Below are 14,336 nucleotides of genomic sequence, written 5' to 3' on the forward strand. Positions count from 1 at the left end.
AACATTCACAACAGGCCTGTGACCTGGTACTACTGCTCAAAGAAGCAAAAAAGGCAAAAAGACTTATAAGGTTCCATCAAAAGTCCAGAAACAAGGCCTTGTCTCCCAAAGCAAAGCTCAGATGCTCCATGTCCATTCTTCTTTTTTGCATGCCTCTGAAAATATTTGTGTTTAAGGAGTGGTGAAATTTCCTGGGAAGGATTGAGTGATTCAAACAAAACAAGCTGCACTATAAACACAAAACTCTATCGCAGTGTAACAATTATCAACAAAGCAAACAAACCTCAACATGCAGGTAACCTGGTTAAATGAACACCTGCTTTGCTGTACGAGGGTGCACAGAGCCCAGGATGGGATATGCTGGAGGCACAGAGCAGAGGATGGGAGATGTGTGCACACCATGGAGCCACAGCAGCCAAACAACACCACGTGGGGACCACCTCTGCCTGTGGCTGGCTCCCTGCTCTGACCAGCTTGTCTCACCCTGTGTGCCAGATCTTGAGTGAGTGGAAGTGGGAAGGTGAGTTTTCCACTGTTCCCTAAATCCCCAGTGGATCTGAGTGCTGTCACTCAGCCAGGGCACAGCCAGCACTGCAGTCTGTTGTTTTCAGTGTGCAAGTGGAGCAACCACAGCACACAGCATTGCCAAAACCACCCTCAGTAATCACTTGTGGCAAAAATGTGATGGCCATAAGCTACAGGACCTTGTGCAAGGGGCCAATCAGTAGCCAGCAAGACCTCTTACAGTTTATTTAAGCTGAGAAAAACAAGGTGAAATGCAGCCAGCACACCTTGTGGGTGTAATGATTGTCACTCATCCATCAGGAGCAGGAGGAGCCAGCGGGAGCCAGCCAGGGACTGGAGTTTTTTTCCTTTTGGCTGAATTAGGCCAACTGTTCTGCCAAGTCAAGTTATGAGAGGTGACTCTGGCAAGTATGGGGTAGAGGAATACCTGAAAATCAGTCTGGCTTTGAACCTTTGGGGCTGGATTCAGTGGCTGGTGCTTACTACAGAGCCTAGGCTGGTGCTGTGACCAGAGCCTAGGCAGTGCCAGGAGGGGAGAACAATCCCTTGCCCTTGAAATCAGCAGGAGCATCTGTACAGCAAAACATGTCAATAGCATTAAGACTGTTGTTTTCCATGCCTCAGTTTCCCCCCTGGGAATGGACACAATTGTTCTACCTCCTCTGTCCTGTCTAATTAATGTGTGAGTGCTCTGTGGGTAGTGATGATCCAGATCCTGGCTCTTATTCCAGATGTCTCTGCAAATCCCTAGCTCCCAGGCCCTGGCCCTAGGGAGAGTCCATGCCAATTAGAAACATGCAACAGCAAAGTATTCGTTTCCAGAGGAAGTTCCAGACAGGATGGTTCCCACTTCCTGTGAAACCCCATCAAACTTCTGTGATTCCAGCATGTCCCACACCTCCTCATTTCTCCTGTTTATCACAAAGCCATCTAGCCAATTCTGTCAGGCTCTTCTGGAAGGAGAGGACAAGGAGCTCCCTGCCAAGCTGGCCTCTCCTAAAATGCACCCACTTGAAAAGGCCTCCAGAGTCTCCTCGGGCTGATGCAAACTCCAGTCCTACCGTTGTCTTTTCTGCAGCAAAGCCTTCCATGCCCACTGCCCTCTGCTGAAAATCCCAAAGGCCACCCCTGGTCCTGCTCTGCATGAACATTCCAGACCATTTTCTTGCATTAGAGGAGGCTTCTTGTCACTCAATAGATCTTGCAGGAGACTTCAAACCCATGTGTTCCCCCTTTTTTGGCTTACTGTAAAAGCAAGAAGTTGCTTAAGCAGATCACCAAGGATACATAAGACTTAGTACTGCTGCCTTTTGTTTGGCTCACTATGGTTACTGTAGGTTCAGAGAACACTGGCTAACTGAGAGCCTTTCTTGGTCATTTTAAAGAAGTTTTCTTTATTTATCCCTCTCTTCCCTTTCTTCTAGGAGCTTTTGTAAAAACAAATTCTCTGCAGCTCTTAAGATGGATTATTCCATCTTTGTGTCCTTTCTATGATGAATAGTACATGTGATTCTGAAACTGTAAACTTGCTTGAGTTTCTCAACAAAAAAGAGGAGCAATCAAGCAATGATATGTGCACACTGTATGCAGTTGCATAGGTGAGAGCAGAGCCATGCAGCAGGCCAGGACAGTTCCTGGGGGACACCTGGAGATGCCCTGGAAAAAGCAGCAAGCCAGCATAGCAGGGTGTTGAAGAAGCAGCAGCAATTGCTATGACAAACTACTGCCCTTTTCGTGTCAGGTATTATAATGATAGGAAGAGAAGCATCACATATGAACTGCTGGAGGTGGCTGTTCAGAATTCCTGAACTGCTGAATATTTTATAGGAACTGACAGGGTGAAAGAAGAAGCAATTTTCCCTCATGAAGAAATAGAGAGAGGGAGCTTTCTATGATGCAAGGAGTCCCTGACTTTCCCAGGAGCAGCATTACAGAAAAATGTTCTCTGCTTTAGACCTCTTGTTTTCAAGTATTTTACTGGAACCATTTCCATTCTTTCCAGTAGTAAGATGTGTTTCCTTTGAATCTGGGGTTCATCTCTTCACAAGGTCATCAGCACCAGTGCAACGTGAGGGAAAGGGTGGAACCAGAAAATCTGACTGTATTCACTGCAAGTTCAACAGCCAGGGTTTTAGTCACTTTTCAGAACCCAGACTGGAGCTTCAAACTGGAAAGACTGGGCTGTTTCATTTCCCTGTCCACTATGAGGTGTAGCAGAGCCACACCAGACCACTTGTGCATTGCACCCAGTGCAGAGCAGGGCTTGCATATTTTGGCTTGCTCAGAAAACTCACTGAGTTGCTGAATTGATGTGGGTTTTGTGTTGGAGATTTTTAATCCCCTGTGGAGTTCAGAGATGGTTCTCAAAACCCAAAAACAAAGTTGCAGAGCTGCTGAATGTCTCCAGAGGATATGCTGCTCCCATCGTTCAACCTCAATGCCATGCCCCAACTGGGGGGCAGTGACATGCAGCAGACAGAAATTCCTCCCCATTGTCCCCAACCTCTGTGTCAGCGTGACAGAGCAGTTAAGACAATTCAATCAAGAAATAGTTAAGTCAAAGGTCTCCCCCTGGAGCCATGTCTCTGTTGGATTTCCCCATCCCTGGTGCATACATGCATCTGGAGAGAATTCAGCTATTGCCATTTATTCCAAGCTAAGGAAAGAGTTTCCAAATTAGTTATTGTTTTATGCTGCAGCTGAGCAAGGAAGGCTTTTTTTCTCATAGTGTTCTGCATTGTTCTACAATAACATTTCTGCTCCCAAGTACAAAGCATAGTAGTGTACTAATTTATTCCAGGTGATCATACAAGGTTCATATTGAATGACTGCACCTTGAGAAGCTGAACTTGATTCAGTGGAAAAACAAGCTCTGAAACCTTTCCAATACTTTAAAGTAAATCTGTTCTTTAACACAGGCAGAAGAAGGCATTTTCTCCCCCACTCATCCTGAACATATTGATGAACACCCAGGACATGAGTGCAAGTGGCACAGATAGTACAGTGACTGTGGGCACCAAAGCTGCAATCCAGCTGCAGATATGCCAGTGGGATCCATGCAGGAGGGATGCAAGTTACTGACAAGTGCTGAGGATTCAAGGTCATTCCCAGGACTGCCCTTCAGGCTCCAACACTTCCACACCTTTCCATTTCCTGTGTGATTGTTTCCTGTCCTGGGAGAAAGGTTAATTTCAGCAGCCAGCCCCTCAGCAAAAAGTGGCAAGAAGTGAATGGAAAACAGATTGCTGGCTTGGGCTCCAAGAGATAAGGAGCCATGCCTGGATGAGTTTGCGTCTGACTCCTCTTGGTGACTCTAAATTCCTAAGCCAGTGGAGGAAAGAAGGCTTAGCTCTTAAGATAATTTTCCACCTTCTTAAGCACAAAATTGCTAGGCTCCCACAGAGATTTGTACATTTAAAAGAGGAAGGGGCAGGGAAAATCAAGTCGTCTTTCAAATAATGCACAAAGAAAGATGGGCCTGTGATGCAGCTTGGATTCAGGCCTTCAGGAAGAGTCCAGGATCTTTTCTGTAACAGGAAGCAAAACCAACAATACATTTTCTCCACCCCTCTTCGATTATACAAGACAAGGAACTAATCTCTGTTTGCTGCAGGCAACGCCTCGAGCTGTATAAGGTCCCACTTTTAGAGGCTTGGTACAAACACCTCATCATGGACAATTCCTGCCCCAAGCCCTGCAGCTTTGAGAAACAGAGTCATGGAAAACAGATGTGGAAAAGCTGTGATGATCAAGCAGAGAGGCAGCACCAAAGTCGGCTCTCAGCCACACATGGGCGACACATGGACTGAACCTCTGGGCAGGGAGAAGAGCAGCTGCAGGACAGGGCAAAGCCAGCTGGTTCTCAGCCAGCATAAATCCATCACCACTGCCTCCTCCTGCCTTTCCCTCCTGTTGCTTACAGCCCACTTGAAGTGGGCAAGGCAAGGAAGGACTGAGGTACACCCGGGTCAGCTACAGAACAGCGATGCCAGTGCAGGTGCAGAGCAGTTCTTGCCCTGTGAGGGACCACTTCGTCCTCTTCTTCCTCTGCTTCCTGCTTCCAGCTCCAGTCCCAACCTGCAGAACACACCCTGCCCGTGCTCCTGGGAATCAGAGAGCCTTACTTCTCTGCTTTCTGTTTGGTTTTTGCAAACAATCCATTCCAAGCATGCCACAGAGAGTATAGCACCAGGTGACACAAATACTGGAGCCTGGAGCATGTTAACTTGATCCTGTTTGGTCTGCGGTGATTATCGGCCGATATCAGCTCAAGGGGCTACAAGAACTCATTCCCTGTTCCTCTGTTGTAGCTGATACAGCTTGCCCCTCTCCAGAGCACACAAAGCCAGTGGCTGCACATGGCTAGAGTTAATATTTGCTTTGCAAGGGGAGAGTTAAAAATAGCTGTTTGCCAAAGGGTCTGCTGGAAAGGTCTTCTGCTCTGCCCCAAACACACCCAAGGATTCTTTTTTTTCACCCTGCTTTGCCATCATGCCCCCAACCTTACAGTCCTTCCTCACATTTCTCACAAGGTTTCAGGAATTAAAATCCAATCCCTAGAACATCTTGACAGCAAGTCCATTTAGCCTAGGCAAGAGGCTGTGAAACTTGTGGCCACCCAGCATAGGAGACTGTACCTCACAGCTGTGAGTCTGTGGCTCTCCGTGCTCCTCACTCAGTGCCACACATTCCTCAAAAATGGAGATGGGCCTGTGGAAGCAGCTGTAATTACTAAAACTGAGGTAAGGTACTGTTCAGGGACTGCCTGAACCCTATGAATCTTAGGATATACAGTCAGTGGCATTAGCTGTTCCCTAATCCTTCCCACAGGCACTTGCACAGAGCACACATACCATCCCCAAATGGCCCTTGGTGGTTGCAGACTATCCCTCAAACTGTGGGATGCTATGGACTACTATCCACTCACAAAAAGATTAAAGGCACAAGAATTGGCCCACCTCAAAATGCCCCCTTTGGCATTGAGTGCAATTGGATCAGTTTAGGCACATGTCATTACTTTTTGCTGTTGGCAGATTATTTGCTGTGCACTGCACGGCCTTCTGTACCTTCTGTCCCCTCCCTCTGGCTGTCCTCACCATCTAGGAAAGCAGACCAGTTGGAGATGTTGTCCTCAAAATTGTTTGTTCCCTACTCCAAGGACAGCTTTCCAAGGTTTGGGAAAGCCAACCCTAGCATCACAGCAAGAGCCATAGAAGGAAATTCAGTCACTGCTTTAATCTCCCGACTGTTCTAAAATCAAGGCACAAATGGCAATGTGCCCTTCCCTACAGGATGTTTAACAAGTCTTCCCAGACTTTTGTATTACTGTTTTTATACTTGCTTTTATGACCTATATTGCTGTAACCCCCTGAGGCTTGACAGGGTGACCAACCACCAGGAAACTTGTTTGGGATTGTCTCATTTTGGGTTAACTGGAAAATATCCCCAGGTAAGAAAATATAGCTGAGATGTACACACCTGGGATCAGTTTGGAGGAGAAAGGAGACAATCAGCAGCTCTCCAAGGACAGTTGTCAAGGGTTTTTTTCATCCCATGATTAGGCAGTGAACTTCCTGCCTTGGCATATTGCTCACATGGATTCAAAGCAGAAATGTCAAGAAAACCCACCCTGCAATCAGGTAATTCCATAAATTAGGTGAATCTAAAGCTATGGGATTTTCTGGCTATTGGAACAGGTAGTACTTATCTTTCCTGTAGACAGAACCTTGGCCCCAGCATGGCCAGTTACTGCTTTTGATGTTTGCCACTTCTCTTTCCCTTATTTCCCTTCCCCAATATTAACACTTCCATTATACCTATTATAAATAGCAATAATGATAGTAATGAAAACAGCAGTAATCATCCTCAAGAACTTTCTTTCCATTAGCTAATTTGGCCTTTCAACACCACAGGGAGACAGCAGGAAGTATTGTTCCTAAATTAGAGAGGAATAAAAACAGGAGCCATGTTTATGTAACTTTTCCAGGGTCACAGAAAGCACCACACAGCAGTTCTGGAGCCGCACTCCCTGCTCTGACTGAGGTGATGCTGTGCTGATGCCAAGCCAGACTCCTCACCTTTATTATTCCATCCATGTCCCCAGCATTGGGGCATTGTCTCTCACAGCACTGTTTGCTTTCCTACAAGCATGAGGAAGTGCTCTTGGATGTCCTTCCATCATTATTTCTGGCTTCCCACTTGTCTCCACAGGTTTAATTCTCCTCTGTTTGCTGTGGTTGTCCTCTCCCTCATGACACTATCATGTGCCTTTTTACCTTTTGCCCTTCTTTATCATGCTCTTCTTCCTCCCTGAGTCCAGTAATACAAACCATTAACCACTACACAGTGTATATCTGAGAGGAAATAAAAATAGATCATGCAGCAGAGCCACGCTTGATGAATCAACTGGAGCTCTTGCCAGGATTCAATAGCTGCTGAAGAGATTTAGGGATGCACTTCTCCCTCATTTTAATGAGAATCAGACATCAACATTTTTAGTCACACTTTGAAGATCAAAGCTTAGAGCAGCCAACAGCAAATAAAACTCAGTTGAACATTCAGAGAGGTGTCCTTCAGGGCAGGAGAGTATCTCTGGCACCCTTAGGGATGAGCAGAAAAGACTAACAGACTTTCCAGAGGGAGCTGAGCCGGCTCACCCAGCATCTTGACTCGATGCCAGGTCACACCCCCTGCACAATGGCACAGCCAGAGCTCCCCTCGGACAGAGAATGGGCGGCAACAGCACGCGGCTCAGAGCCACGGTGCCAGGACAAAAGAGGAATTTCACAGTCCAAGCCATTGTCATCACATCACTCTTGGCAAACCCTTTCTTCATTCCCCCAGCCTTCTGTAATTATTATAAGTTCTTCTCAAGTGAATTTAGTGCCCATGAAGGATGCCAGGCTCACAGCCCGGGAGATTCCTTTTCCTTGCCTACAGATCAGCTTGTCACCACTCCTCCCTTCTACCTTCTTCCATTTCTTTTGTCTCCAAGGCAGACTCGTCCTCTGAGATCTTCAGGGATAGTGAGCTCCACAGATCCAAGTTCAGTAGCTAGTTTTATAGAACGGGTATTTCTGTGAAGCAGGCTATCCAAATGGAAAAGAGCACGGGAAATGAAACGCCTGTTCTTGCTCTGGTGGTTTGGATGTCTTGAGGTGCCTCCTGGTCTTCCTGAGAGCAGGAGAGAGAAGATGGAGCAACACGTAGGATCTCCCTGTGAGGGAGATACCCAGCCCTGGCCCCTTCGGCCCTGCAGTCACTTTCCTTGTCCTCTGCTGCCACCCCGCGACTCCTCCAGGGAACAACTGCTTTTCCATGGAACTCATTTCTCAGTGGAAATAATTTTTCAGTTATTACTGGTGTTGTGAAAATACAGCAGTGCTGCACTTAAGCCACAGAAAGTATCTGAAAGGTTCAACGACAGATGCTTGAATAAATTTTATTATGTGGGAAAGCAAGAATAAACTGTTTAAGAAGTGGTATTTACCTTATTCCTCAATTTAAATTCTGAAAACACAGTTGGGCTCATCAGGAGATGCTGCAGTCCTCTGTCTACGTACAAAAGGAGAGGGAAGGCGTCCTGACCCCTTCAGTTTGCCTGGCTGATATCTTTCAGTGCTTCCCACTCTGCCAGACATGATCTCTGAGGTCTGTTTTTCCTGATAGTATCGTTCACCTTGTGGCTGAGAGCGCATTCCCTATGAGTTTGTCCTGAAAGTACCTTATGCTGCTAAAAATTATTGAACATTCATGCTAATAAGCACTGAATTAATTTTGTTAGTGCTCTGTGTCAATTCTTTAACTACTGCCCAAAAGCCCCTGAAATTCCCTGTCCACATGTCAGCAAAAATGTCTTTAACCTGCTTGGAAGGGTTTTTCACCAGCTCAAGAGAATGCTGGAGCAATCTGGAAACTAAGATGATAAGAGCAGGCTTAGCTAGTGATTAACAAGGCATTTCAGAGCATTCCAGGAACCTTCTTGTTAATTTTATACTGCAGATACGGACATAATCCTACAGAAACGGACAGGGTGAGAGAAGAAAGGCATTTGTTCTCTTCTGCCTCTAAAACAGTCCCTTCAGATATGGGTGACAGGGACAGGTGCTCCCTAAAGCCACTCTCAGAGTCACATGCAGCACTTCTCCCTCTCTTTGCCGGAATCCTCTGAAGTGGCCACATCCTGCTTGGAAATGTCTTATCCAGACATTTTAGGGAGGGGAATTTATACCTGCATTTCCAAGCTTATTCATTTACCAAGACAAACACTTTTTGGCAAAACTATTTTTAGCTGCAGTAGACACACAGATTAATTCAGCTGCAGTTCAGGTTGAGGCAGGTCCAAGTTTCCAGCGCTGTCAGGTGCCATGGAGATGGATGAGGTAAATAGACCTGTAAAAACACCAGGCACATTGCCTGCTGTCTTCTTCCTTCCTGCTTGCTTTGGATTTACACCTTGCCCTGCATCTCCAGGATGACATGTAAATTCCTTTCTAGAGGAAGGGTTTCAAATTGTTGTTTTACCATATTGTGCCAGGGACAAGTCCCACACAAGCACTGCAAACACAAATTGAACACACACATTCCCTCCCTGCCTTCTCCTCCACTTGGCCCCATTTCCTGATTTCTCACAGTTCTCTTCATGTTTGTTAGGGGTTTTTTTGCTGCTCTTCTGTTTCCAAAAATGTCATTGAAAATAAACTGACAGGACAAACAGCTCCGAGGTTCCCACTAACCAGGGCAATGTGAAATTATATGTTCGGCTCTCAGCAGCGAAAGGCCCTCGATGTCAGGAAAGAATTGGATTACAAAGATTTCATACTCCAGTTTTATATCTGGCTCAAAATGAGCCCTAACTCCTGCATCATGAGAAGGCCACTTGGCTCACCAGCCTCCTCTCTTCTTGCACATAATGCCAGGTTCTGGAAGTATTGTTACAGATGTGGTGATGATGAACCTCTGGGTAAAAATAGCCCTTCTGTTTTCTTAGCTTCAGCCTTAAGCATTGAAAAATCTTATTCCTGCTTCACGTTTTTACACAATGCACTGGAAGCTTTATCCTTGCATCCTGGGCTGGGAGGAGGAAGGAAAGGAGCAGGAATAACTAGAAAGGAAGGGAATGTGCCTGCTGAAGCCAGCCACTACACAGAGGCCAAACAGCATTTCTTTACTTGCCGTGCTCCAGGGGATAAGGCAGCAGGCACATGTTTTTATAAGCTGAATTACACATTAATGAAAATCCCAGGACATTCCTGAAAGAGTGGAGGCATTAGTGGCAGCTGGGCAGCTGGCCAAATTCCAGTGAAGGTAACGACACTGTTTCCCCATGGTCTCCACACCCCGCCCCCGCCACTTCAGTGAATGTGCTCAATTGTTTCAGCTCCAAGAGCCTCCACAGCATCTCTGGGATGTACAGTTCTCTGGGATAACATTCTCATTTAAGGAATCTTGGTGGAATTTAAAAATAGGTCCTGTGAATGATGACAATGTCCTTTCTGGCAAACAATTTTGCAACAACAGCTTTGAGACAAACAAGCTGCAGAAAACTTGAATATTGCGTAAAAGTTCCAAGAGGAAAGAACAAAAAGTTCACTGGAAACCTCAAAGCAGAAATACTGTGGCAGACACTGCTCTGTTTGGAATTAGTTTTATTAATATCCTTCCAGGGATTTGACCAAGCATTGCTAAATTCAGCGTATGCCTTTTTCATTTCATGGGGTTAGGATGAAGCCTATACAGAAGTGTTACTGATGGGTAAGGCTTTATAAAGGGAAGGCCTTGCAACAGGGCTCTGGCCTGTTCCTTAGGCTAAGGAGAAGGGAGCTGTGGGGGAGTGACTCAGCTGGAATAGAGGGATGTGAGAGACATGGTGCATGTCCACATCGTGGTGAATGCTGGCTGGTTCACCTGGGCTTGTTGTGCCTTAAAACTGCATGAACTGCCATGGATTTGGCAATAAAGAGCCCTCAGAGCCCTCCTTTGCACTGCCTGGGGTCCCTACATCACTCATTATTGCAACACAGAAGGATTTTTCAGGGAAAATATCCCTCTGTAAGAGGGCTTGGAATGGATATTTCCTTTGCTATGGCCACAGATGGCCAGCAGAAACCCTTCCTCCAGGCTTCCAAAATTTTAACGGTACTCTCTGAGGAAGCATCTTTATGTCAGTTTGTGAAAAGCAAGCACTGCCTTGTCTGTATCAAAGCAGACTGTGGTGAACTTGTGAAAAGCTTGGATGAGCTTTGAAGGCCAGCTCAGGTTCAAAGGGCCTGGCAGGAGATTTCTACCAGGAAATGGGACAACAAACCTTAAGGCTGCAAGTGTGAGTTTCCAGCTGTCCCAGCAGAGACTTTGGGGAGCACTGATATTGAACTGCTGCTGTTTGCTCTCACCCTTGCCAACATAATAATTAAAAATGTACAGTGCTGGCCCTTTGAAAAGCTGCACAGAGCACCGGTTCCAGTAAAATCCCAGCATCTGTTCCTCAAGCTGAATTAGGAACAGAGCCAGCTGACTCTTTTAGTTGAATCTCCCTTTTGCTGACAGGACAGACCCCCAGATTTGAACAAAGCCTGAGCAGTTTGATTCTCTCCTGCATTCTGGCCCTTACTGAGGTCAGGATTAATGCCTTCACTGCATGGAGAGACAAAATACCAAGTACAAAAACAGCACAGTGATCATGGTTGCCTCTTGGCTGTTCCTGTTGGACCCTAGAGATCCCTATTAAATTGCTGTGCTGGTGTTTGTCTTCAGAGCAAAACAGTGCGCAATGCGGGGATGGAGTCCCTCCTCTCTACTTGCCATTGGCATTGTCACCATTTGTCACAAGAACTGCTAAGTCTGGATGTCCATCTGTGGGGGAAGCAGGTTTCAATCACTGATAAAATCTATAAACCCCAGAGCCAGCCATGGCCTTCAGAGGAGCCCAGGTGACAGTGGCCAGTGCATGATCTCAGCAATGTTTTGCACCCAGCCATCCCTGTCCTGACTAATTAACTGAGAGGGGACTGAAGGAGCAGCATGCAGTACTTAGCTAATTACACTGCCCCAGGTCTTTTGTCCCGCTGCCGCTGCCGCTGGATCGCCTCAATTGATTCTTTCAGGCCCTAAACAGCTTTGTGGGCTGCATGCCTGGGCAGAATGAGGTGTTTTGTCATACTTTAATGAACGAAAATGTTTTAAATCCTCTCCTCCATCTCCCTCCACTCCAAGTAGCAGCAAGGGTAACCCTGGTGCAAGGACAGAATGATCACGGTGTCTATCACCATGAACATTCTCCTCCTCCAAGGCTGTGGGAGCTTACAAGCTTCCCAGCATCAGCTACCCCATCTACCCAAGGTATCTATTGCCACTTCCATCTCCATGGACTACAGGGGATGTAAGCCTTGGAAGATTTTTAGAATACAGCTAAAAATGTGTTAAATGTGTGAACATTCAGCATGATAACACAGGTTCATGAGTAGTTAATTACTGCATATACCAATCTGAAACTTTTCTGGGGGAAAAAGAATTAAAAATAAAAATTCCACCTTCAGTTTAATATTTTCCCTTCAGCATCCAGCTATTGGTGATGTGTTTTTTGTAGTTCAACTGAAAATACTTAATATTCCATTTAAAACATGGGATTGGCAGCATCCCGGTGAAGATCTCCACAAAATGTCTCCTAGTCAGTTACTCTAATAAACTTCCTCATATAATGAACAATTTCTCAGCATTGTCCAGAGTCATTAATCCTGGCACAGCCTCCCAAAGTACAAGTAGTAAAACATGGATGTCATGACCGAGCTATGAGCTGACCGTGCTGTGCTCTACGTGCCCATTCTCCAGAGCTGGTTATTTTTCAGCTGGCTGAGTTTTAGATGTGAATTAAAATGATTAATAAATGAAAAGGCTCTTATCATCCATTCCTGTGCTCACAGTCCCTGAACAATTTTGCCCTGCCACTTGCCAATGAAGCTGTAAAAGCTCTCAGCATATGCTTCATCACTTCATGGTCAAAACTCTTAATCTGAGTAATAAGGGCAAACCCCATTCCTTTCTCCCAAGGAATGGATGTGGGGAAGGAGAGAACACCTTGGGACTAACAAGCAGTCGTTAACCCACCGTGATCAGAAAATAAAGGCGTGCTGCTCTTTTGAGACTGCTGTTTACCCTGAATGGGCTCCACATCAGATTTGTTCCCTCGGAGTTCAGTAAGTTGGTTCCAGTGCCAGCTTGGCGTGTCTGAAACGCTAATTGTCCTGTTTTCATTTCACACATCATCATCACAGTAACATTTCTGGAACTGGGAGACAAATGCCAGTTTGACTGGAAGGCAGACTGAAACACAGCCAGAGAACCTGCAGGTTTAGTGCAACTCCAAATATGGCTTCTCCCTAGCCCAATAAAAAAAGTAAAACACTGGCAAAATTGCAGCCCTGTGCTTTGGTTTAAAAACTACTGTTTCAAACAAGGGCTTTTGCTGAAATGCTCACAATATGTTTAGGTGTCTGCTTGTACCTCATAGTCCCATAAAAGCTTATTTAATTCAGGAAGAAATCAATAAAGGCCAAGGTCCCCAAATGCACACAGGTGAAATTCATTTGGAGTTAAGTACCGAAGCATAACCCGTCAATACAGTTCTTTGCAGATTTTAAAATACTACTTTTGAAACCAGAATTTGACTATTTGATTGACAATGAATAAGTAAATGCACACAGATAACATAATGTGATAGGAAAATGCATTAAAGCAGTTAACACAACATTTCCCTTATCAGTCCAAAAACACAGACCAAGTTTTAATATCTAGTGGTCTGGCATGGTCTAGCTCCATTACCTCAGCAGAAGGTTTAGAAGCTGGGCACAGAATTCACTAAATGCAGACAGTTCACTGTGTGCAGGGAATGAAAGCCATGAAATATATAGAGTCAAAGTTCCCCAAAATATTTTTGTCTAATACCCTTCATTACGCAGATTTTCCTATTGTGGAAATACATCCATAGTGGAGTTTAGAAACTTTCAGTTTTGAAACCTTTTTTCCAACTCTGCAAGGATCCACCCTGCCGCCTAATCAGACTTTTCTGAGATCCCTTCCAATCTCACAAGCAAAGATGGAAGTGGCTGATCTTGAAGCAAATGCCTGCCAACAGATATTTCTTCTTTCTCTTTTGGGAGGATGATGATAAGTGCTCTTCATGCTTTCCTGAGGAGTACACTCTGAACAAAACCTGTGTGGCTTGCTATTTGGGCAGCACAAGGACTGAATAACCTGATGCATTTTTTAAAGTTTTTCTGCATTTTTTCCTTGTCTCCTTCTCTTCAAAATGTCAGTTCAGCAGCTGAATGTCCTGCTGAAGCAGCACATGAAATTCTGCTCCAAAATGCTGAACACTGTGCCTGAGCTTTATGCCTAACCCTGCCTACCTGAATTCCTGAGTCTTTTCCTTGTGACAGAGCAATATGCCCAAGTAATTTGTTTTGTACCTTAGGGACACATTATTCACTCCAGTGAAAGAAAAACACAGGGCAATTTCTCAGCTGAGATCCTGGTGCTGTTCCAGTATGACAAATGTGTTTATTTATACCAGCTAAAGCACTGGCCTCTGGAAATCATTGCTCCATGCGTTATATCTGGTGATCTTTATGAATCAGGGAGCTTTCTTGGGAATGATGGGGAAGGCAATATTGAACCAGGATATAAGAAAGAGGTCCCATGGCTCTTCAGCATCATACAAGTTTTTCTCCAGAACTCAAAAGAAAAAAGGCATAATTTATTTCCTAAGGCCTGGCCACTCTGTCCTATGAAAGATCCCCTCTCTGTAGCTCACACAC

The sequence above is a fragment of the Molothrus ater genome, chromosome 4 (genome assembly GCF_012460135.2).
Source record: "Molothrus ater isolate BHLD 08-10-18 breed brown headed cowbird chromosome 4, BPBGC_Mater_1.1, whole genome shotgun sequence".
Lineage (NCBI taxonomy): Eukaryota > Metazoa > Chordata > Aves > Passeriformes > Icteridae > Molothrus > Molothrus ater.